The following is a 25,303-nucleotide window of genomic DNA, read 5'->3' as shown; positions in this document are numbered from 1 at the left end:
GTTCTTGGTACATTATCGTCATTAACCCATGTAAGTCCCCTGTAGCTATAATTATTAAATTTCACTGTATCTCATACCCCACCTTATCCCCTTCCCCTTCAAAGGCAATGTCTTTACAATGTCTTTGTATTTGAATGTGTTTTTTTTTAATGTGTTCTTACAAAGTGTATTTTGTGTTTTTATGTACATGTATTCTCTATTTCTGTAAATGGATGGTGTAATTTATCTTATTAAATGTCCTGGGTTTTTGGTTGTTTTTTTGTTTGTTTGTTTTGTTTTTTAGCCAAGTGCTATGTTTTTCAGATAGTCTACATCACTGTGGGCACAGGGGCCCATTGCTTCTAACCAGCACACATTTTCTGTGGCCCACGTGCACTGCTCCAAGTTGCCCCAAACTCCTGCTCTCCACACCACTCTGCAGTGAACATCTGCAGACCCATCACCACAAGGACCCACCTGGAGATTCCCACAGAGTTATTGCTGGTCACAGAGTGGTCCAATACTTGATTTGATTCAAGGGATCGAGTTCTGTCCAAAATGGCTATCCCATTTGCATGCCCACCACCAGGGCGTGAGGGCTCCCACAAGGAGGAAGCTGTGGTGAGAAATCATGCTTGCAAACCAGATTAGAATTCAGACTTCAGTGTCTAAAGAGTGGAGCCATGGGGGCACTTGGGTGGCTCAGTCGGTTAAGCCTCTGCCTTTGGTTCAGGTCATGATCCCAGGGTCCTGCTCAGCAGGAAGTCTGCTTCTCCCTCTCCCACTCCCTCTGTACTCTCTCTCCCTCTCTTGCTCTCTCTCAAATAAATAAATAGAATCTTTTAAAAAAATTAAAAAATTTTTAAAAAGAGTGGAGCCATGGAGGGATGTTAGCAAACTCCTTAAACAAAGCAAATAACCCCACCTTTTATGTTTTAAATAATTCTTAGGCAATACCTTTTTGTCACTCTCTTATCCCAGACAGTAGTGATAACTGGGCTTGACCACAAAAGGTCAACCTCAGAGATGAAGTTCTCTGTCCCATGCTCCCCACACCCTTCACTAACACTTGGCAGCTTGTGCAACTTTTTTAAAATGTATGTCAAAAGCAGTTTGCTAATAAGAAACCATAGAAGAGCCAAGGATTAGGGGATTTCAGTCACACTCGTGTGACAACTCAGTCTGTTATTGTAACCTGTACTCACATAAGTAAGTGCCTGCCTAAAGCTGTGGGATGGGCGAAGAACTGAAGAGAGGATGAAAAGTGTAGTCAGTGAAGAGAGTGCGGGAGAGTTCTGGAAGGGGGTAAGTAGATGCTGCTATCGGAGCCATTATAAAACAGGAGGTCAGAGGGCGATCCTCCTTGGGCTCCCCCTCCATCTATCATCAACATCATAAAAAAAGTACTTTGAGTGTGGAGGACATAGTCACCAGAGTTGCCCAAGAGAGGGACCCTCATGGGCCATATAGCATAAGAACTAAGAATAAATAGATGATATGTACACTAGAAATTAAAACTCTGGGTTCTTTATGTACACACTTGGCTCTTTAAACCTCAGTTTCTTGCTCTATAAAATGGTGATAATAAAAAAAATCTCTTTCTCCTTATTCTGAAGATTCACTAGTACTTTGTGCCAGGTACTGCTCTAAGTGTAAGGAGCAAGTCAGACACAATTTCTATCATCAGGAAGCTTACACCCTAGTAGGGAGAGATGGGGATAAATATATTTTATTGCCCCACCACCACCCCAAACCACAGATACAGTAATCCAGATGTTAGCTGGGAATTTCTATCTCCTCAAGAGCTAGGTAATATTATATTCTACATCTACCCTCAACACTGTGGGAAAAAGAATAGTGATCTCCCCAAATTCTCTGCAAACAAGTTTCCAAGGAATTTACTTCTCAGGGTTATCTCTGTCTCCTATTTTCTGTCTGCTTCGAATTTTTGTTCTATACATATTATATCAGCCAAATCTTTCCTTGACTTATACATGTGTGCACACCACACACACACACACACACACAGTGACAAGGTTTTACTGAGGATTATGGAGCTATGGGTGAAGGCTTACAGAAAATCAATACAGAATTTTAACATTTACTTTTGGTTACTAGCTTTTGCTATCTCCTTTTGCCATTGGACCATGTCGCTCAGTCCCCCTCCCTGCCCGCCTTGTCCTTTCCTCTCTGTTCTCCTTAGCACCCAAAACCAAACACCATCTCCCACCACTCTAATGGAACAAGTCCCATCAGGCTCCCCAGTGATCCCCCAGTGCTGGGCTCAGTGGATGGTGGTTCTGTCCTCATCTCCCTTTGACCTCCCCAAAGCTTTGACACTCATCACCACACCTTCCTTCTTCAAATGCACTCTTCTCTTGGCTTTGTATCCCTCCTCCCTCTCTGCCACCCCCTTTGAAGCTCACTCTCCTCCCCCTGCACATTAAATGTGGGATCTCTTCAGGGATTGGACTTAAGCCCACTTTTTCCTCACTCTATGTACCTAGAGTAAAAAACTTTTTCTATTAAGGGTCAGAGAATTAATATTATAGGCTTTTGTGGGCTATAGGGTCTTTGTTGTGACTCCTCAACTCTGCCAGTGTAGTATAAAAGCAGCTGTAGATGGTATTTAAATGCACAAGCACTACCATGCCCCAATAAAACTTTATTTACAGAAGCAGGTGGCCAGCTGGTTTGGCCTGTGGCTGTCATTTGGCAACCCCCACACTCTACTCTCTCTTAAGTCAACAGATCCATTATCAAGTTTTCAAATATATGGTTTGCACCCGGGGTTTCTCCTCTGAGTTCCAGACCCACTCTTGTCTCATTGGATAAACAAAATGCACCCCAGTCCACCATTCCCACATGGATGTCAGAGCCTCCCAACTGTCTGCTTGTCCCCTTCTGTTGTCATCTCAGAAACACATGGCCAACCAGTTAGGCAATCCAGACACCTGGGAGTCATTCTGGACTCTGCCTGCACCCTTAAGCTTAAATCCAGAATGAAGTATGCTGATTTTTCTTGCTAAGAATTGCTGGAGCTTTACACTTTCCTCCACCTTCACAGTGTTCCCCTAGCCCACATTCCTGCCATCTTTGCTGGGACAGCCACACCAGCCTCCCACTTGGGCTACCCACATCGACCCCCCCTCTCCAACCCACTGTCTACTGCACAGTCAACAGGATGCTTCCAAAACATAGCTGTGCCCATGTTTCCCTGCACACGACACCATCCATCATGCTTACAATAGCCCTGAGCCTGGCCAAATGGCCCAGCAGTGTCCACCTCCCTCCCTTGCCAGCTTCACCTTAGTCCCTATTCCCCTCCTCTACCTAAAATGCTCTTTTCTCCCACCTTTATCTAATTTCTTCTCATCATCCAAAGCATTTCAGTTGAATATTATTTTTTTGATTGGGGTTGGCGAACTACCACCCATAGCCTAAGTCTATCCACCGTCCGTCTTTGTAATTAAAGTGCTACAGGACACACTCACCCTGTGCAACTGTGCACTATGGCAGTTATGCCAGACCACACAGCCCGCAAAGCCTCAAGTATTTACTCTGGTCCTTTACAGAGAAGTGTGTGACCCTGGTTTGCTTATTTGATAAGTCTATCTTCTACACTGGATAGCAACCCCACAGGCTAGAGATTGTGTCTGCTTTTCTTCACTATAATACCTTCGTGCCCCCCACACAGTGCCTGACACTCAGCAGAAACTTGGTCAGTGTTTGTTGGATGAATGAATGAATGATCAGATATGCTGTGTTGTCAGGGCCCACTTTCCATTGGAAGTCATTTTCTGGTCATAATGCTGGCAGTCAAGAGGATAATTTTCCTTGTTTCTTTAATAATTCCATGGACTCTATGGCTGTAGTAGTTGAGGCTCATTGATGACTCCTCATTCTTCTAAGAGGGAGTAGGCATAAGAATAAATAGTCTGAGTGGAGGGGGCTTATTCATCCAAGTATGGGCAAAGCAGTCATGCACAAACCAAGAATTACTTTCGCAGAACAGGCCCTCAACCACACGTTCCACATGCATCATCACAGCCTGCACAACACAGAGATCCTGGCATGAAGGCGAAGTCATTTGAAGAAGCTCACTCACTTTTGCTGGCTGCAAAGTCTCTTCTTTTCAACACACCAGCACTTCCAAATATGTGTGTTATGGAAATGATTATGAAGGAACGGGGGGTCTCTGCTCAAATGTGATTGGGAAAGCTCTGGTGGAGATTCTGCAAGAAAGAAAAAAACCTGTTCAACATTTCTGAAATGTATTTGACCTAGGGAAATACGTAGAAACCCTCTGCACAGACTTGGAGAACACACATTTTGAATAATCGGACTTGCCATTTATCACCATGTTAGAGCCAGCACAAGCATCCCTCAACTATCTGCACAATGCCTACCACACACCTGCCGTTGCTGACCTGAAGATGAGAGGGTTTGGGGAGTGGCAGGCAGTGTCTCAGGCCTTCCTTCCTCTAAAATGCCTTCAGCAACTAAATCTCCCCACTGCTCCATTCTCTCAGAGTAAATGATTTCAACTGCCTTAAGAGAAAACCAATCTCATTGCCTGAGCAAAGGAATTCACTCAAAATAGAAATGATGGAGAGAAACCTCTTGAGTGATTTGTGAGGTTGAAAGATGAGGGTACACACATACTAACGTGTGTGTCAGTTGAATATCAAAATACAACTCTCTCTAGGTTACACCCCTGTAAGCACCCCATCCATACTCTATGTTCATAAATTATGATCAGTAAAGCAGCAACCTTCTGAGATGCTGCCAATGGTCTCATGCATGTAACCAGAGCCACCACCTACATGTGATATACTGTGTTGCTTCCTCAGTGACAAGCCTCTTGTTCATCTTTACATCACTCCCACAGCCTGGCTTAATGTTCAAAGAATGTTCATTGAATGAAATTTAAAGCCTTTCCATTTTCATCTTACAAACTTCTAGCCAATAAATGTTTCTTGGGCACCTACTACGTGCTAAACACCATTTGCGGCCAAGCCACAGGCTCAGTCTCCGTGGGTGATAGGCAAAGATATGATGGTTCGTAGCGCACCATGATGAATATTATGTAATCATCATGAATGACAATGGTGAGTTTCCAGAAAGTTGGGGGAAGGCTTATAGAATAGACCTGGCCATTGGAGCACCTCCTTAGGGCAGCACACCCCAGAACCAGGCTGGAGGACCTGGACATGCACATCACAGGGGCCCAGGGGGCTGTGTGGGGTGTGGACTGTAGGGGGTCTGGTGTGCCAGCCTGAGATGTCTGCACCTTTTCCTGTGGGTAATGGAAGCCATGGAAGATCTTTAAGATTTTGTTTCCAAATTGATTAAATCTATGTTTAACATGAAACCTCAGTGTGGAGGAAAGATCATAAGGGAGAAAGCCTCTTCTTTACTTGAAAAGGCACTGGAACAAAGCTACAGTGTTTCTGAAGTAATTTGGGGGAGTATTTTACTGGGCATCCCCCTAAAATATAGATATAGTCCACCATCTGACAAGTGATGCACATGGTGTGTGGGAAGGAGGCATCTCCTGAGATTCTCTAACCTGCTTTCACTGGGACAACACAGAAATCTGAGGACCAAAATGAACCCACTCTTTCAAAGCTTCTGGTTTCCTCCTCCACCCGGCATGCAGCTGTGGTGAAGCCTGGAGAGTTGCGCCCCGGTGCTGTAGGGAGGACGCCGGTGCCAGGCTGCACTGTCTGCCGGTGTGACCAGGGACAGGGCCTGCAGGATGCTGGACAATACTGGGAAGGAAAAGGAGGGAATCCTCGACCTTGAGCCGGAGCCGGCCACAGACCACTGAACCCTGGGTGTCTCGACTAGTTTCAAGAAGAAATAAATTCTTGGAAGCTGACGAGGCAGCAAGTGAAAACAAAAGATTCTATCTGGTAGGAAATAGGACAAAATGGAGAGAAATTTGTTTTGTTTAGGGAGATAAAATAAGCAACAGACCCCTGAACTCAGGTCAGCAGAGCATTGTAGCCTTCCCCGAGAACAGACAGCAGACGAAGAAGGAAGTGTGTTGGAGGCATGTATAAAAAAAAGCTATTCTGAGGAAAATTGTCTTAAATCTAATATGGCTTCTTTTTGCATAAAAGGCAGCATCCACGTGAACAGACTAACGAAATCCAATGTGATGAAAAATATCCAAGGAAATGCTGGGTCATATAAACCCAAAGTCAAGACTGTGGTGGGAGCTCTATAGTTTCTTTATGCAGATCCCTGTCAGAAAGAGGGGGCTCCTGAACAATGCACATTGGCCATCTTCCCTAAGTGGATTCCCTCACTGAGTCGGGGCAATTGCCAAGCTTTCATTTGGCTTTATGTGTGCAGACCCAGGTCTGGAGGCCAAAACCACCAATCAGAGTAACCTCAACTAGAAGAGCAGCCGGACTCAGAAGACCTGTCATTCCCCACTCAGCCTTGGGTCAGCCCAACAGATGCAGTGATATTGTGTTTGAAAAAACAAAATACCGGGGCGCCTGGGTGGCTCAGTTGGTTAAGCGACTGCCTTCGGCTCAGGTCATGATCCTGGAGTCCCTGGATCAAGTCCCGCATTGGGCTCCCTGCTCGGCAGGGAGCCTGCTTCTCCCTCTGACCCTCCCCCCTCTCATGTGCTCTCTGTCTCTCTCATTCTCTCTGTCTCAAATAAATAAATAAAATCTCGAAAAAGAAAAAACAAAATACTTTGGGGCAGTAGTATTTTCCATATGCTTTGGAGTCACTGTTCATACAAAAGCATTTTTGCTAACAATGATTCACTGAATGCTTCTTAACTCTTACCGATTACTAAGAGGGCTTAGGAACATAATTGCTAGAAGGGCTTTTGTGCCCCTTGGTCTGGTTCATGTCTAGGTAGTTTCAGAAGTGGAGTGGCCTCCTCAATGGGAAAATTCTTTTCTATTTCATCTCAAATGACCTTCTCCTACAGGATGGCCAGAAGGGTTTTCCCAACAGGGCCACTGCATCAGAAAATACTTAGAAAGTGAAAACTTCATTATTGGCTTCCTTGGAAGATTATGTTTTCCAAACACACAGCCATCTTCATTCCAACAGAGGAGTATATCTATAATATCACCCACTTAGAATATGAAGCCCAGTGCAGCATGCATCATCTGACTGGTCTTATAGGGGTAGAAAAATGAAGCTTGTGATGGGCAAGTGATTTAGAGGATCAAAGCAGTTATTCAAAGCAGTCCTAGCAAAAGACACAGGTATTAGGACAAAGTCATCTGCGACTCATAGTAATAGGTCATTCAAGGTAAGAGAGCTGAAGGGCTCCCCTGCCACTAATTAGCTGTGAATGGGCCCAGGCAATTTTAGATGGATAGATAGATAGATAGATAGATAGATAGATAGATAGATAGATGATAGATGATAGATAGATAGATGATAGATAATAGATAAATAGAGGATAGATAGATAGATGATAGATAGATGATAGATAAATGATAGATAGATAGATGATAGATGATAGATAGATAGATGATAGATAGATGATAGGTAGATAGATAATATTACACATATATATACATACATACATATACATACATATATCCCAGCTCTATGAAGATATAATTCACATACCATACAATTCACCGATTTAGCATGCACAATTCAATGATTTTTAGTATATTCATAGAGTTGCACAACCAGAACCACAATCAATTGTAGCATATTTTTGTCACCCCAAAAGAGAACTCCTACCCATTAGCAGCCACTCCCTATTTACAACCAACCACTCCAGCCCTAAGCAACCACTAATCTACCTTTTATCTCTATGGATTCCAGGCAAACTTTCAATATGCCTGAGCCTCAGTTTACCTATAAAAGGAGAGGAACTGGGATATGTGGATGCTAGAGAAATTTTCAAAAGTCTCTATCTCTTTAAGATACCTAAGACTCATAATTATGTAATGAACAATTTTTCATGGGTCCTTGCAAAGAGGAGCTATGGCTTTGGTTCTGGCTTGGGTTATGTTCTTCCTTCAGGTAAGAGTGTAAAATTAACTTGAGAGGTCAAGAGTACATTGCAACCCATTTTTTTTTTTTTTTTTTGGTGCTCATAGGCTCCACTCTATTGCACACTCCCCTTTGGAGAGAAGAGGCATGGAGCCTCAACAAAATTACAGAGAACACACAGCAATAGGATATCTCACTAAGGTCCCAAGGATGAAAGCACTAGTCACATTCTTAAAAAAAAAAAAAAAAACAATGATAGACTTTCCAAGAGATAGCCCAGCATCTGTTCTGGGACACTTAGTCTCCACCCACTTCCAGCCTCAGGAGAGCCTCCAAATGGATGGAGCAGATTGAGAGATTTTGTTAAATTACCCATTTTAAAATAAACAATTCAATTGCATTTTGTACATTCACAATGCTGCACAACTACCACCTCTATCTAATTCCAAAACATTTTCATCACACCAAAGTAAAACCTCTTACCCATTTGGCAGTTTATCCCCCAATCCCCTTCTCTTCAGCCCCTGAAAACCACCAAATTAAATTCTGTCTCTACAGATTTATCTATTCTATATATTTTGTATAAATGAAATCATATAATATATGACCTGTTGTGTCTGAATTCTTTCACTTAGTATAATTTTTTCAAAGTTAATCTACACTGTTGTATGTATCAGCACTTCATTCCTTTTTATAGCTGAATAATATTCCATCGTGGATATGCCACTTTTGTCTATCCATCCATCCACTGATGAGCAGTAGAACTGTTTCCATCTTTTGGCTGTTGTGAATTGTGCTACTATGCATGTGTTTGTTCAACTTCTTGTTTGAGTACCCATTTTCACTTATTTTGGGTATATTTCTAGGAATGGAATTGTGGGGTCATATGATAATTCTAAGTTTAGCTTTTTAAAGAAATGCCACACTGTTTTCCACAAAGATTGTACCATCCTATATTCTTAGCAGCAATGTACAAGGTTTTCAATTGGTTAATGATGTTGAGCATCTATCTTTTTATGTATTTGTTAAGCATTTGTATATCTCCTTTAGAGAAAGTCTTCTGCACATTTTTTTTTTTTAGTTTGGTTGTTTGTCTTTGTTTTTGAGTTGTAGGAATTTTTTATATATTCTGGATCCTATACTCTTATCAACTATATAATTTCCAAATATTTTCTTTCATTCTATAGGTTGCCATTGCACTTTTTTGATATGGTCTTTAGACGTGCAAAATTTTTTAATTTTTATGAAATCCAATTTATCAACTTTTTCTTGTGTTGCTCATATCTATGAATCCATTATCAAACCCATGGTCCTGAACATTTACCTCTATGTATTATTCTAAGAGTTTTATGAGTTCCATTCTTATATTTAGGCCATTAATCTATTTTGAGTTAATTCTTGTATATGGTGCCAGACAGGGGTCTAACTTTTTCTTTTGCATATGGGTTACCAGTTGTCCCGCACCATTATTGTTTCCCCATTGAGTGGTCTAGGTACACTTGTCAAAAATCAGTTGACCACAAATGTATGGGTCCATTTCTGGACTCTCAGTTCTGTTCTATTGGTCTATATGTCTACATGTATGCCAGCACCACACTGTTTTCATCGCTGTAGTTTGTAGTAACTGTTGAAGTAGGGACATGTGAGTTATCCAACTTTATTTTCCTTTTTCAAGATTGTTTTGGCTATTCAAAACCCTCTATTATTCCATATTAATTTGTGGATTAGCTTTTCCTTTTGTGCAAAAATGTCATTGGAATTTTAATAAAGAAAGCATTGAATCTGTAGATTGCTCAGGTAGAATTAACATCTTAACAATATTAAGACTTCTAGTCCATGAACATAGGATGTCTTTCCATTTATTTGTCTTCTTTAATTTCTTTCAGCAATGTTTTGTAGTTTTCACTAGACAAGTCTTTCACCTACTTAATTAAATTGATTCCTAGGTATTTTATTCTTCTGGATGATATTATAAATAAAATTATTGTCTTATTCCCTTTTGACTTGCTCATTGTTGGTGTATAAAAACACAACTGATTTTTGTGTGTTGATATTATACCCTGCAACTCTGTTGAATGCATTTATTAGTTTAGTAGCTTTCCTGTGGGTTCTTTGGTATTTTATATATATTTATGTATATAGTATCATGTTATCTGCAAATAAAGATAGTTTTACTTTTTCTTTTCCATTGTTGATGTCTTTTTTTTTTCTTCCTGCCTAATTTCTGTGGCTAGAATTCCTAATACAATGTTGAAAAGCAGTGGTAAAAGTGGACATAATTATCTTGTTCCTAATATTAAGGGGAAAGATTTCAGTCTTTCACCACTAAATGTGATGTCAGCTGTGGGTTTTTCATAAATGTCCTTTATATTGTTGAAGAAGTTTTCTTCTATTCCTATTTTGATGAGAATTTTTTCATGAAAAGATGTTTGTGTATTTGATTCACTTTTTTAATGTCGGTATTTTGAAATGAAGAGTTTGCATTTAATATAATCCATTTGCATTTAACGTAATTAAATGTAAGAAAGGAAGGACTAATAAGGAAGGATTTCCTTCTAATATTTTCATATCTGTTTTCTCTGTGTCTTGTCCCATTTTTATCCCTCATTTCCTCCATTGTTATCTTCTTTTGTATTTGGTTGGGTTTTTTCTAGTAAAACATTTTGATTCCCTTCTCATTTTCTTCATACATACTTTTTTAGTCTTCTTGTGTGGTTATAATGGAGATTACAATTAACATCCTAAATTTATAACAATTTTGTTATAATTGATACCAACTTAACTTCAGTAGAATACAAAAACTCTGCTCCTATACAGCTCTTTCCCCTTTCATTTGTGTTGTCATAAATTACATTTGCATAATTTGTGTGCCCAATAACAGATTTTTAATTGTTTTAGATATATGTCTAAATAATGTAGAAAATAAAAGGTAGAATTACAAACCAAAAATGCAATTATATTGGCTTTTGTATTCGCCTACATAGTTACCTTTCCTAGAGATCTTTGTTGTTTCATCTGGTTTTAAGTTATTGTCTAGTGTCCTTTCATTTTGCTCCCTTTGGTATTTCTTGTAAGGAAAGCCTACTGATAACAAATTTCCTCAGCTTTTGTTTAACTGGGAATGTCTTAATTTGTCTTTCAGTTTTGAAGAATAGTCTTCCCAAGTACAGAATTCTTGGTTGATGGGGTTTTTTTCCTTCATATTTTGTGTGTCATCACACTGCATCTATCCTCCATGTTTCTGATGAGAAATCAGCTGTTAATACAATTGAGGCTCCCTTATATGTGATGAGTCACTTCTCTCCTGCTGTTTTCAAGATTCTCCCATTGCCCTTGGCTTTCAACAATTATGTAATCTGTCTCAATGTGAATTTCTTTCCATTTATCGCACTTGGAGTTTGTTGAGCTTCTTGATTTTGTAAATTCATCTCTCCTGCTTGGGAAAATTTCAGCCTTTATTTCTTCAAATATTATTTCTGCCCTTTATCTAGCTCTCTTTCTGGGAATCCAATAACACAACATTTTTTAAATGATATCTCACAAGTCCCTTGGGCACTGCTTGCTTTTCTTCATTCTCTTTTCTTTGTATTCCACAGATTATATAATTTCAGTTGTTCTATCTTCAATTTTTTTTATTCTTTCTTCTGTTTGAATCTGATGTTGAAATCCTCCAGTGAATTTGTCATTTCAGTTATTGTACTTTAGTTCCAGAATTTTCTATTATTTCTATTTAGTTCTTTTTAATGATTTCTATCTGGTTTCCTATAGTGCTTTGTCCATAGTTTCTATTAGCTCCTTGAACATATTTAAGACAGATGACTTAAATTTTTGTCTAGTTACTGGAATGTCTGAGCTTTCTCAGTGATGATTTATATCCATTTATTTTGTTCCTTTCAATGAACCACACTTTCCAATTTCATTGTATGTGTGATTTCTTACTGAAAATTGGATGTTTAAATATTATAGTGTGGTTACTCTGGAAATCAGATTATTCTCCTTCCCCATGGTTTGGTGTTTTTTGTTTTGAAGGCTGTAGTCATCCATTTGTGTAATGACTTTACCAAACTATTTTTTCAAATACTGTATTCCGAGTCATGTGTGGTCACTGAAGACTATTCCTTTAGCTTGCTTTCAGCTGGCGTTCTGACAGATTTCTTTGAATCCCAACAGCTAAAAAACAAAGCAAAACAAAACAATTCTCTACTAATATTTTAAGATTGACTCTGTGCTGGGGCACTCCTTCAACACTTAGCCAATCTGTTTATAGCTCAGCTTTAGCCTTCATTTTGTGCTTACAGCTCATTTGGGGCTTGCTGGGTCTTTAGATCAGTCAGTGGTAAAAGCTTAGGGTTTTCTCAGAACTTCTCTGTGCATTCCTTTCTAAATTTCATGCTATATTCAGGTGCTTTTGAATGTCCTAATTTCATTCTCTCTCTCTCTCTCTCTCTCTCTCTCTCTCTCTCTCTCGTCCTCTCTCTTCAGTTTTCCCTCCCAGGATTTAGGTGATCTATTTTATGTTTCAACCATAATCTTTTGCTCAAGAAGCTGTAAATCACTCGTTTGCCTTACAATGTTTTCAGGAAATGCCCACTACCTTTCCACCCTGAGTGATTTCTGAATTAGGTGAAACAGAGACAAGCACCTTGTGTCAGTCCTTCAGGTAGTTCCCAGAACGGTAAGAAGAGGCAAACACAATAATTTTCAAATAAGGTCTGGAGTCAGGGACCAGGCTCCCACTCTAGAAATTCAGTCTGCCTTCTTCAAGACTGTCATCAACTGTAAAGGGGGTATGGCACAAAGATTCTACACCATTTTAAATTTGTGTTTTTCTTGATTCATCATTCTCTTGGTTGCTATAAACTTTTGACCATTTTGAAGAGTTCTTTAAAAGTTCATTCTGACAGTTTTTGCTCATTCTTTCACATTTCTGTGGAGGGGTGGGTACTGCCTACTCTGTCATTTTGTTGACCCACCCAGACAAGAAGGGATTTTTTTAATATAAAAAGGTGTTTAGTTTAGTGGGAGAAGTTCTATGGTATTCTCACTCCCCAAGATATGTACCTCAAACCAAATGAGGGTATTTCACAGGTCCAGTACCTGCTGGTCCAGTCAGAGAGGTCTTCAAGAGTTGTATGGATGTGCCTGCTTCTTGTTGGGAAAGCCTAACCAGAGAAGCTGCATGAGCTTCCATAATGGATGGCAGAGGAAGAAGAACAAGTTGAAGCAGGAGCTGCATTTCCACCTGTGAGACAGGTCATGGTCCATGCCACCATTAGCCAGATTCCACAGTTCAGAGGAGGCTGTGCTTAAGCTTTCTTGAAAAGACCCTGCCCTAAGAGGGCTGAAGAGTGAGGCAACCCAGCAGAAAAATCCAGGTATGGTGTACTGTTGGAGCAGAAGTCAAGGGTGAGTCCAAGTAGTCAGCTGGACCAAACAAGTGTCTCAGTAAACAGCTCAGGGTTTGAGGTCCTCTTTCAAAATGAGTGTTCCCCAAAGAATCCACTGAAGCATCAATGTAAAGAAAAAGCCAGTATCTGGGCACCTGGAGAAGGTGTTAGCTATGTTAGATAATAGCTACCTTAGGCAAAACGGACCTTCCTGTCCGAAATTTCTCCTTCCCCAGCCATAACTCCAGAGGAGGAGGACAGGATGGAGAAATGTTCCCTTTCTCCAAAGCCAGGTCCCGAGCCTAGATTAGGATTGAGATCTAGGGCCAGGGTAAGGGGCAGATCCAATTATATGGGGGAATAAAGTTTTTATTAAAGCCAAGCTGAACTTTTAATACCTGAAAGTGAATAAGAAAGCTATGAGCTGTGCCCAAAATCTCATCCCAGGGCAGTGAAGGGATCTTCAGCTGGATTAATTAAAAATAGTATTGTTGCTTACTTTGCATGTTCCCAAACCAAGTCCATTCAATATAAGGCTGACACACATCAACAGAAGATGAGTGGAGGAAAGTGAGGGGCAGGAGAAAGCAGGAAGTCAGATTTGAACATATTTAACCCACTGCTCCTTCTTATAAGTCAGAAAAATTGGGGTAAGAATTAAATGAAAACTTTAACATCACACACTAGTGCATTGTAAAATTTAAGGTCCAAATGTGTTTTCATTGTGCTGACTTCCCTGCTGTGTTAAACAAGGTATGAGGGAGGAGGGTGAGCATGAGCCTATAGTATCCCAGGCTTCTCTCCAGACAGTGCCCTTCCTCCCTGTCAGGCCTATAAAATGGCCAAGGCAGAAAGGACTCCAGAAGGCCTGCTGCTGGGATTCTGGGGAGGGTGTGCCTCAGCTCCAGCTGTGTGTGGAAAACCATGTGTTCCTCGATGGTTTCTTTAAACTTCGTGCCAGGGAAGCTTCAGCAAGTCGAATGTCTGAGCTGTGCTGAGTATGTGAGACATTCCAATTCCAGTGTTCCCCACAAAATTAAAAAAAGGAGAGATGAGGAAAGAAGCCTGAAGTTCATGGGAGTAAAATAGAGTTTGAACCAACTGAGCATTCATAATCCTACCAATCCCATCTGGAAATGGGGGAAATGAGGTAGCCACTCTTGTCCTCATGTCTCAGAACTCCAGCCCAGGGGGCAGCAGGGATGGCTGGCAGTGTTCTTTCATCATTTTCCCAAGTGGATCCTGTTTAACCTGGTTAGTCCTTGCAGCGCACTTTGGTTCATGTCTTCCTGGTAATAAAGTTGAAATAATTTATTTTGTTGGCTGCTCCATAAAATGTTCTATGAATTTATTCTAAAGGAGAAAAGGAAGAAGGATGAATAAATGTGGCATTGGCTTTTCAATTGTGGTTTTCATTTCCATAAACCTTAGATCACAAGAATGCATGAGATATTTACACAAATCTTTCCACAATTCCTGTGGCCTTTGGGGGCATAGCATTTGCATGACTTCACCACCGTGGCTGGCGTGTGCTTTCTCAGCAGCTTTGCTTGCAAGAGGGAGCGGTCCCCACCAGTGCTTGTAGCTCTGTGTGTGTGGGGGGGGGGGGGGGGATTTGTTCATATGTGTGCAGAAGAAGGAAAAGAGGAGAGGAGAAAAAGAAATTGTCATTTATTTTTTCTTGTTTTTTCTGTAGCAAATACAACTTTGAAAAGGGATTCCAATTTTTCTAACATCACAATATGGAAAGCTTTCTTTTTGTAACTGTATACTTCTCCTAAATAATTTCTGTGGGAATGGCAAAATGAGAGGACCCTAACTGAGAAGGCTGAGGTCTCATTTTCGCAATAAGGAGGGGTGAGGGCTGATCTGGCCCAGATAAGAAGAATGTAGCAGACTTAACTGTGAGGCAAGTGGAACCCAGGTTCGAACTTCTCAAGTGAGTCAGATTCTATGGCTGCAACAGATTCTCCAAAAGCTAGGGGATGAAACAGCTGGGGCTGCCCTTGGGCCAAGCGAGGACTTGGTTTCAACCTGGGAAGCCCACACACAAGCACAGAGTGAACAGTAGGTCCTGGGCAGAATGATGCCTAGGCCCGTTATAGCTGTTTCCCATGTAGACAGCCCTGCCCAAGAAGACTTCAAGGGCCAGCCACGTGCACCAATTTAGAGAAGTAACATGCTAGTCACTACACCAAGCCACCCAACATCCTGGTGGAATACAAATGAATCATCGATTCACCAGACACCACACTAGTCATCTTCTTTTCCTATTTGGGAAAACACAGACCTTACACAGCAGAAGACACTTTGCCATTTTAGCCCCCTTCTACATCATCCTTGTACCACCTGGTCTCTCACTTTGGGAGAAAAAAGCACAAAGTTTAGCTAAGTAGACCTGCATCTAAGTACTGTGCAAACCACTCCCTAGCTGTGAAATTTTGGCCAGGTTCTCTAGCCTCAATCTCTCTCTGTGACTCAGTTGCTTTTTTATAAAGTAGAGAAAATAGTCTAGACCTTCTAAGAATGTTACGAGGATGAAATACAGTGCTTCATGCAATGTACCAGTGCAATGCCCAGGGCACAGGACACAGCTCAGTAAACTCAGGAAACTTAAAAAAGCACCAGTTGAGGGAGAGAACTGTCCTCTAATGCAGGTTTATAATTGTTCTGATTCCTCTGACACCTGCATTGGACAGAAGCCCCAGAGACCAATGATCCCTACACCCAGGTGAAACAGAAGGACTGTGTTCGAAGTAAGGAAACACAAGGCACCCAACGGGATTTGTCCAGTGATTCACAGTCAGCATCTGGGGAGTTTGTTGGCCACAGGAGTGAGGCGTGGGTGCCCTGAACAAGGGCCCGGAGTCCCTGTGAGAATGTGGTTCCTTCAAGAGCAGACACACGTTCTGATTCCCAGCAAGAATGTGATGCACAGCCAGCTCCATGGATGCATGTCCATGCATGCACTCCCAGCCTACCACAAGGTCTTTCCCTACATCTATCCTTTATGAGGTTTCCTGGGAAATTTAGTGTTTTTTCATACATATTTAACAAGAAGCAACACAGTTTTCACTACATGCAAATTTAAATAGCTTGATGGAAAAGTTTCAATATGTTTTGATATTTTAATGACATTAAGGTTCTGTTGCATCCTGGAGAGCTTGACCCCAAGTCAAGGGCCCTGTACTCCAAGTTCCTCAGGAGGTGGCAGCTCACATTGCCCCCCCAGGATTGCTCCCATCTTCTCTCACTGACCAGAGGCAGCTCATCTGTCTCCTTAAATGAATATGAAGATGGCTGGCTGTGATACAAGGCATTGTCAGCATTTTCATTCTACGCCATCTAGCACTTGGAGATCAAAGCTACTAGATTTTAAGTCAAAACTTTATAAGCCTCAGAATTCTGCATCGTGGTTCTTAGCTTAAGCTGGGTGCAGGGAAGATGATAAAGTTCCTCCCATGGAGGGAAAAACAAACCCATAATTCTTTTAAAAGCCAAAGCATCTCCAATCTCCTGATGAGAACATAACACCCCATGCAGATCTCTGTGAGGAAGCCCTTCACTGTGGTACTCAAAATATTATCTAAGAATGGATTTTTTTCTGTGCCAGAAAGTACTAATTCCTTATATATTACAACCAGATCAGACAACTCCTCATGGACTGTGACTCTAATGGTGTTTGAAGTTAATCTAGGAAATGATTTAAGCAATATCATTTCACAAATCAAGTAAAAACACAAATAGAAGCACGCAGAAGCCCTCTGAGAGTTTCCTTTCAATAGTGATTCACTTAGAAATAAGACATGGAACAGCCTGCAGTGCAGTGGAAACTGTCTGAGGCATAACTGAAGATTCAGAGGACTTTCCTGACTGGTCCTTGGGAGCAGAGTCAGGAGCAGTAAGCTGAAGAAACCCCAGGGAAAGCAGGACATATTCCCACTAGCCATGTGGCAGTTTGGGAGCAATCTGTGACAACTTCCATAGGAGTGACTTGTTTCCTCTTCTTATTCATAGTTTTACAACACTGGCAATACACATAAAGGCAGGTCTGGCTGGTGTAGTTCTGAATTTGGTTTCCTTTATTGCAATAGCTTAATCCATGACAGTGAATCTCAGCTGTCATTTACTCACTTAGAAGCTTGACTCTGGCACTGAGTTAAGAGAAAATTGGGAGAATCTTTCATTCAAACCACAAAGGTACAAAATAATACCCAGAAATGCAAAGCCTGTAATGATAGGGGGAAAAAAACAAGTTCACTGAAACACTCCACCAACTGTAACCCCCAAACTTCTTATGGTTCTACTTCTAATCCCATGTCTATAAATCCAGCTCAATGTATAATCAAGTTATGTTTCTTCCTCCATAATCTCTTACAGTTTATGTTCAGATAAGTGCAATGATGTGCTTTCAGCTGACCAAAGCTTTAAGCAATTATTTATTCCCAAGCAGAGTGACAATGATAAGACCTCTAGGGGCAATGCGTGATAGAGTCCAGCTCAACATCATCAGGGCACCAAAAGACACAGTCATCAGTAAGTGCATCTTTCTTTTTGGCCAACATTCCTTTCTTCAACTTTGTTTATTTTGGGGTGTTCCATGTCTACCTGCTCAGTGAATCCTAAACCAAGGACACAGGTCTGGGCAGTGACTACCATGGTGAAGCTAACACACAAAATGTGCTAGCCAGAGCCCTGGGAGAGGTGGCCAGCTTTGGGGGATGCTTCACCTCCATTTTACTTCTCTGAACATCAGAGTCTCCACTTTTACTAACTGAGGGGTGGGTGGAGGTTGCATGATCTCTGAAGGCCCTGCCCATCAACATCTTAGAAAACTCTGTTCTGCTTTACTAACAGAGCCACCATGCCTGCCAGCACTTCCCTTAGTCAGCTTGAGGTTTAAAGTCTTAGTGTTGACCCACTGGTTGTTGGAATATACAGAAATCCTTTAGATAGAGGAAGAAGGAGGATTAAAATAGCTATAGATACTGTCTTTAAACCCAAATATATTTTTGCTCTAAATTCCATCCCTGACCCTCAATCGAAAGTCACTACCCCTACTTTTGTTTTTTCCTTTCTCTTTATAAGTGTAGCTTGATCCAGATATTTGAGGCTCAGGGGTAGTTTAGAGTAGGCATGTAGGCATATTTCACAGAGTCAGATGGAAGCTGGGGACACAGATACTGGTAAGAAAGTAAAAAGCTGCCAATAGGTCATTCTGGATGTATTATCACAGTCTGTTTCCACTAGGCCTTCTCTCAAGGCAAATGATTTAAACAGTGTATTCCTGAAGTGGCTTCTTCACAGACACAGGCTGGGATGCCAGGTGGGGCATTAATCATTTGAGACAATCAAGTAGCAAATCGTATTTTTGTGTTTTCTAAACCAACATCTACCTGTCATGTCATCATGGTTTCAGTTCTCTTTGACTTCAAGAAATGAAAACCTGCTTGGCCAACTTAAAGTAAACAGCAACTTACTGAAAAAGTATGGAGTAGCTCATAGAATCTAGGGAGGATATGATGAACAGGGCTCGGTGCCTCTTGGTTAATAAACCCACATTGCTAATTTTAACCTAAGTCAGGAAGCCAGTGACGCTTTCCCTGGGATATTTTGTAATAATGAGAGTCCCAAACACCAGATCATTCTTCACACACCTGGACATGTTGTCTTTTTAGAAGCAATGCTCCCAGTCTGTGCAGTATATATGCACAGCATAGGCAACGTCAGCATGTGCAAGAGCCGTGGCAGAACCTGAACAGGTAAAGCAAATGCCCAACTGAGGCCAACCTGGACTGTCTCTTTCCTGCTTTGCTCATCAGCCACGAAGGCCTTGGCACTGTGAGATCCCTCCACAGTAGTGGCGCCTGGGCACAGGATGCCCAGTCCTGAAGAAACTAGGCTCCATATAATCAGGCTGTGGTATTTCTATCCACATGTAAAAATGTATTAGAGGCACAGTTGGCCCCTGATCTATCCAAACCTCTATCTGTCAGTAAGGAATGTAGTCAGATTGTTCCACTGTACAGAGTGCATTGTTCCCAGACAAACCTCATTAAATGTATAATAGGGGAGTAGTTAGAAAACACCAAGGTCTCTTTGGTGGGTTATAGATGCTGACCTTTACTTAGCCACCCATGCTGATGACCAAAAACTATGCAATATTAAATTTCCCTCAATGAGATAGACTTTGGCAGAAGACTGTAAAGATAAAAACATAGGGTTTCAATCCAGAACCCCAACAATTTATATGATTATAGCCAGGTCTCTTAACAGCCCCTTCACAGAACTCTTGCCTGGCTTCAATGAGATCATGTTATATACAATGTCCAGTACAAGTGTTTGCTCAATACAGAGTAGTTAGCACTAAAAAAGAATAAGATTGGAAAAGATTTTGATGCACCTTCCCAATTTCCTAAATATCTGCTTCAACTCAGAATTTAAATGCTACTTCAGTATATGCATATGCATATGCTACACCGGGCATATGCATCCATGAAAGAAAGAAAAGGCTTATGGGAAAAGACAGAGAATGGATGGCAGAACATGCAGAGGGAGTCAGCCAGTAACTGAGGTGGGAGGGACTGGAGGAAAGGCAGACTAGGGGCAGACCTTGTGGGGACAGGTTGTGACCAGAGAAAATGAGCAGCCTCAGCCTCCCTGCCTGCACAGTCCCAGAATCCCAGGCAGTGAGCGTGCTCTAGCATGCCGTAGGTAGTTTTTAAAAAGTAAAATATCTGACATCTAAGGACTTAAAACTCAACCAACATTCTTTGTAAGTTGTTCGATGCTATGTGGCTCCCAAGCATGATATGTGTGAGGAACTGCCCTCCATTTTCCAGGCCATTCTCTGGTGCCTCCCAAGCATCCTTCCCTCTTACCCCTTCTGCAAGAAGCCACCTAGACAGCCCACAGAGCTCAGGGAAACCTGACCCCATGTCCAGCTCCATGAGTGAGCCCTGAGGCATCTAAGTCAAGCTCACATCCCCATCCCCCTTGTCAGAGATGGTTCTGGAACTCCACCTACAGCCAGTCGGCCTCAGCATCCAGGTGGATGCAAAGTTGCTGCTCCAGGTGTTGCTGCTAGTCAGGGTCAACCATGAAGTAGAGCCACAGACCTGGAGCCTGTGGCCTTTCAGAGAAATGAGAAATACCTTTCTTTACTTGTTTAAGCCACTTTGAGATGCTCTTTCAATGTAAGTCAAAAGCATCCTAAAAAAATCCACCTGCTGAATGCAGCAGAAAGGACTCCTTCCCAGCTGCCACTAATGAGCTACTGAAAATCTGTTTTCCTCATCCATAATATGAGGAAGTCCTCTGTGTTTCTGTGATCCCTACAATCCTTCATCCTTTTAAAGGTCAGTCTTAATGGCTCTTCCATAGAAAATGGGCCCCCTGGGGGCAGAGGGGAAAGTCAGGGTACAAATTACATACAGTAGAGATCGCAAAAGAACAAACTATATCACTCAGCTAACTGGTTTAAAGAATTAGCTAACTTGTGGAAGCTTCTAATCATTACTTCCCTTTAGTCCCTGGGGTTACTGTTCTTCTGGGCTGGTCTATTCTAGTTTCACTCTGAAATCAGGGTTGAGTCATTCCCCTTAGCTCACGTAAAATAAGGTATTTTTCCTCTGGGGTCTTTGACACAGTCATTTTAAATTCTCACTGAAAATATACTTGGTTAACAATGCCAGGCTCTCCAGTTCAGAGGCCCATGTTCCAATCATGATGTTGCTGTCTTCTCTCTGTCTGTGGTTCTTTCCAAAACCCTACACCTTTATAGTCTCCTCTCTTCTGAGAAAGGATCTTTGTCCTTCACATCAATAGCCTGAATATGACCCCCACTCCTAAAGCCCCAAGGATGTCTACTTCCTCTGTGAGCCCTCTCAATTAGCCACTCATTCACTCAAAAGTACTCCCTGTCTACATCTGCAGGTTACCACAATTTCACTGTAGATTATAACAAGACAAAGAATATGGGGTCTCTGCTCTTAGGGAAAATTACACTATAGCAGGGAGTTCAAGGGTGCAAATAACTCCAATAATAGGCAGTGTCTGATGATGTCATGGAATGGATCCAAATAGAATGTTTAAAAAGCTTGGGAAAGGGGCTAAGATTTTCAGTTGGAGGAATTCTGAGTAATAGCTGCTTGGAAAACACAGGATTTCAGCTCTGTTTTAGAGGATAGATTGAATTTGAATTGATAGTGATGGTAGGTGAGGGCATTTCAGACAAACAGAAAAGGCAAAGGCAAAACAGAATGGCAGGAAAGGTGGGGCACACTCCGGAAGAGGCACTTAGCACAGTGTGGTCATCAGGACAGGAAGGAGATTAAAGAAAGCTAGGACGCCAGGTTGGGCCCAGGTGGTGGTGAGCTTTGGATCCGTGGTAAGAAAACATAAGTTTAATCTAGTAGATGATAGAGAATCAAATTTCTTAGTTATCACACTGTGTTTTAATTTGGTTTTTAGTCCAGTTCTCTATACAGTAGATTGTGAGATCTGTAAGGATTTCTACAGCTGTCTTTTTTTTTTCTCTATACACTCAGCACTTAGCTTTGTGTCTGGCATATCATAGGTTCTTAATATATTTGCTTGTTTAATGAATAGCTGAATCGGACAGATCTGTACTTTATGAAAAGTAATCTAGCAGCAGGGGGAGAAAACATCACAGTTTCAGTGGGGGGAGGTCTGAAGAATCTAGAAGTAGTTAGGAATTCAGAAGGAAGGAGAAGAAAAAAAGAACAACAACAACAAAAATAAGAATGGATTAGAAAGCCATTGTGAAAGGAGAACCAACAGGCCTTGATGGAATGGGAACATTAATGTTGGGAACATTAAACAGTCTGCAAGTGTGTGATCCCAGGAGATGAGAAGCATGGCAGTCCTGGGCACTTGGGACCTTGCTTCCAGTAGATCCTCATCCCTACCACCGCAGGGACTTGATGTTTTATTTTTTCATTACTATGTCCCCAACACCAAGAATATAGACACTAGATTGTCAGCATTATTGAACCAACAAACAATTGAACATGTTACATCCCAGATGATGGCAATTCAACCACTCATAAGTGTCTGATTTAGTTAGAAATATGGGGCTGGCCTTTAGGACTAAGCATTTCAATTTCAGAGTCATCTGCAAAAAGACAGGTGTTGAAGATGCAACCTGAACCCATCCAGTCTGGAGGCAGGAGTAGGAAAAGGAACTGGGAGAGGGGTTGGTTTGTTCCTGGTAGCAGAGATCAGAGGAGTTTCCAGACAGAGTCTGACTGAACAATTTTGTCAAATATGTTTGAGAACTTAATGGGAATGAGGATGAGGTTTTGGCCATGAATTTGACACATTGGAGGCCACTTGGTGACCTTCAAAAACATAATTTTAGGGGTGCCTGGGTGGCTCAATAGGGTTAAGCGTCTGCCTTGGGTTCAGATCATGATCCCAGGACCCTGGGATAGTCGTTGTTGTGCTCTCTGCTGAGCGGGGAGTCTGTTTCTCTCTCTCCCTCTGCCCCTCCCCCTTCTCTCTCTCACTCTCTTTCTCTCTCTCTCTTTCTCTCAAATAAATAAATAAAACCTTTAAAAACAAAAAAAAACATAGTTTTAGCATTCTGGGTATGGAAGACAGATTTCATCATCCCTGTTCAGATATCACAACACACAGACACAGGCTCCAGGCATGCATTTACATTTTCATGTAGAAACAGACACCTTTGTCTCTCTCTTTAGGGAGTGGGGTCAGCCCCAAACACACTCATTTTTAAGGGGAGAAGTAGGGGTTTTTGCCAAATGGTAGGTGACTACATGGAGATCTTATGGTGGGGACATTCAATTTGAATGGTCCGAGAAAGTGGAAGGTAAGAGTCAAATAGAAAGAAGTGAGGTTAAATGCACACCCAGCTCCAACACAAAAGGTAATTCCACCATTAAGGGTTAGTCTCAGAAACCTTCCCTGAGAACTGGAGGTGCCCAGTCTCCAGCCATCCAAAATGGATTGAGGAATGCAGGATATGCAAGAATTTGAGCCCATCCAGGGCAATCCCTGGTCTAAACTATTCTGGAGTGACAGCAGAGCAGATTGCAATCCCCAGTTTACACTAAAATTGGCCCAGGTTTACTAGGGTCCCTTAGACCAGAAAAGACCGGGGTCCCTGCCAGCTCACACCTAACCCCTCTTTCTAAGTCCTGATAAGCAGCTTACACAGCCTCTTCTCTGTGCCAGAACATACACTGCAAACATGATAGAGTTTTCCCCATAAGTAAAAGACTAAATATTATTAGTATTCTGGAACATCACCTATATTAAAAATCTAAGCAAGGGAAAAATCAATTCTTTAAAAGAAAGAAAAGCCAGAGTTTAGAAAACTCTGGTGGATATCAAAGGCCTCCTCTCTGTAACTCTTTGAAGGAGCCATTTCCCTCTCCTTGCTGCAAAATACCGCACTTAGTTGGGAAAAAATTTATGAAGGGATTAAAAGCCAAAACACGTGTTTCGTGACATCAAGGCATTTTAGCACAAGGAACCACCCCAGGGACTGAAAGGAATTAGATCCGATGGATGAATGGGATGTTAGGATGAGTCGAAAGGGATCAGAAATATTCCGTGCGTGTTTCCACATTTTACGAAATTATCGGAGGCCAGGGTGTGGGGGGGTGGAGCGGAAGTCAGCCAAGCTTGTCAGGACAGCAGTCAGCCATCCGCTAGGACCAAGCACAGATTTTTGTAATCGCCGGCACCCGGCACAAGCGGGCGTCCGGGAAAGCGCCGCCGCGGTGCGCACAGGGCTGGCTCTATAAATCTCCATTAGATCAGACAGTGCCGGGGGTGGAGGGGCGGAGTTGCCAGAAATAGCTCCTTTCCTGCAAACTTCTCAAGACCGCAGCTGCTACGTGGCCTGAACAGAGTAGGCGCCCCCGGTGGAGAATGCAAGGCCAGAGAAGTGGGGTCTGTGCGCCCAGGCCGAGGCCACGAACGCCGGAGACTGCCCCGGAGCCGCTTCGAAAGGTCTCATAAAAGTGCCATTTGTTGGGAGCCCGCAGGAAGTGGAGGCAGCTTTGGCACACGTGGCCACGGTGCTAAATTAACTGTTAACACAAATAATCAGAGTGCAAGACCCATCGAGCGGCTGGCGCCAGCGAAGAGCAGGGGGAGGCGGTCAGCCCGGCGGCGGCGGGCGGCAGGTGGAGGCTGGGCGGGGTTGGGGATAGGGCCTGGGGACGTGGGACCCAGGGCAGGGGGTGGCCTGGCGGGCGGAGGGTGGGGGTTCGCGGGGACCTGGACCCAGGGCAAGGGGGAAGCTGGAGCTGGGGAATGCGTTCCCGACCCCGGCAAGGGCGGCGCCCGGTCCGGGCCAGATTCCGGAGCACTGAAGTAACCATGATCAGGAGCATAAGGTGCACAATGGCTTCCTGAGTGAGGGTGTGGGGCCTTACTAGCGGTGAGACAGGTAGCTAGTGGAGGGAGCAAAAAACGTCAAACCCGAGATGAGGTGGAGCAGGTTGCTGGAAAGCCCTGGTGCCTGGCCCGGCCTCCATATGCCCCCGCTGACTAGGGGGTGCAGAGACCTTCTGAGGCAGCTCCCCAGGGAGAGTCCCAGGGAGGAAGGCATCAGAAACCTGCTTCGTGGGTACATGCTGCTTGTTTCCACCAGTAGAAAGGTCGGAGTCTTTTTCTAACAATTTTTTTTTACACAGGCCACTTCTGCAACCTTGCTCTGTGAGCTGTGTGCCCAAAACCATCACCTTCAAATTGCAAGTAGAGAAATTAAGTGGGTGCTGCCAAAGTGGACTGACCAGCTCAGGGCTGGGCCTCCTCACCCTCATGCTCCATAAGGGCCCTGGGTGCCCAGTGCCAGATGATATCTACGTTGCCAAGAGCTCCGAAGGAATGAAGCCCCTTTTGAAGGAGGTGGGAGAGGAGGCCCAAATCATGGCATGTGTTTTGGGGTG

The sequence above is a fragment of the Mirounga leonina genome, unplaced genomic scaffold, assembly GCF_011800145.1.
Source record: "Mirounga leonina isolate KUSES-001 unplaced genomic scaffold, KU_Mleo_1.0 Mir_165, whole genome shotgun sequence".
Taxonomy (NCBI): Eukaryota; Metazoa; Chordata; class Mammalia; order Carnivora; family Phocidae; genus Mirounga; species Mirounga leonina.
Note: the sequence above shows the minus strand (reverse complement) of the source record.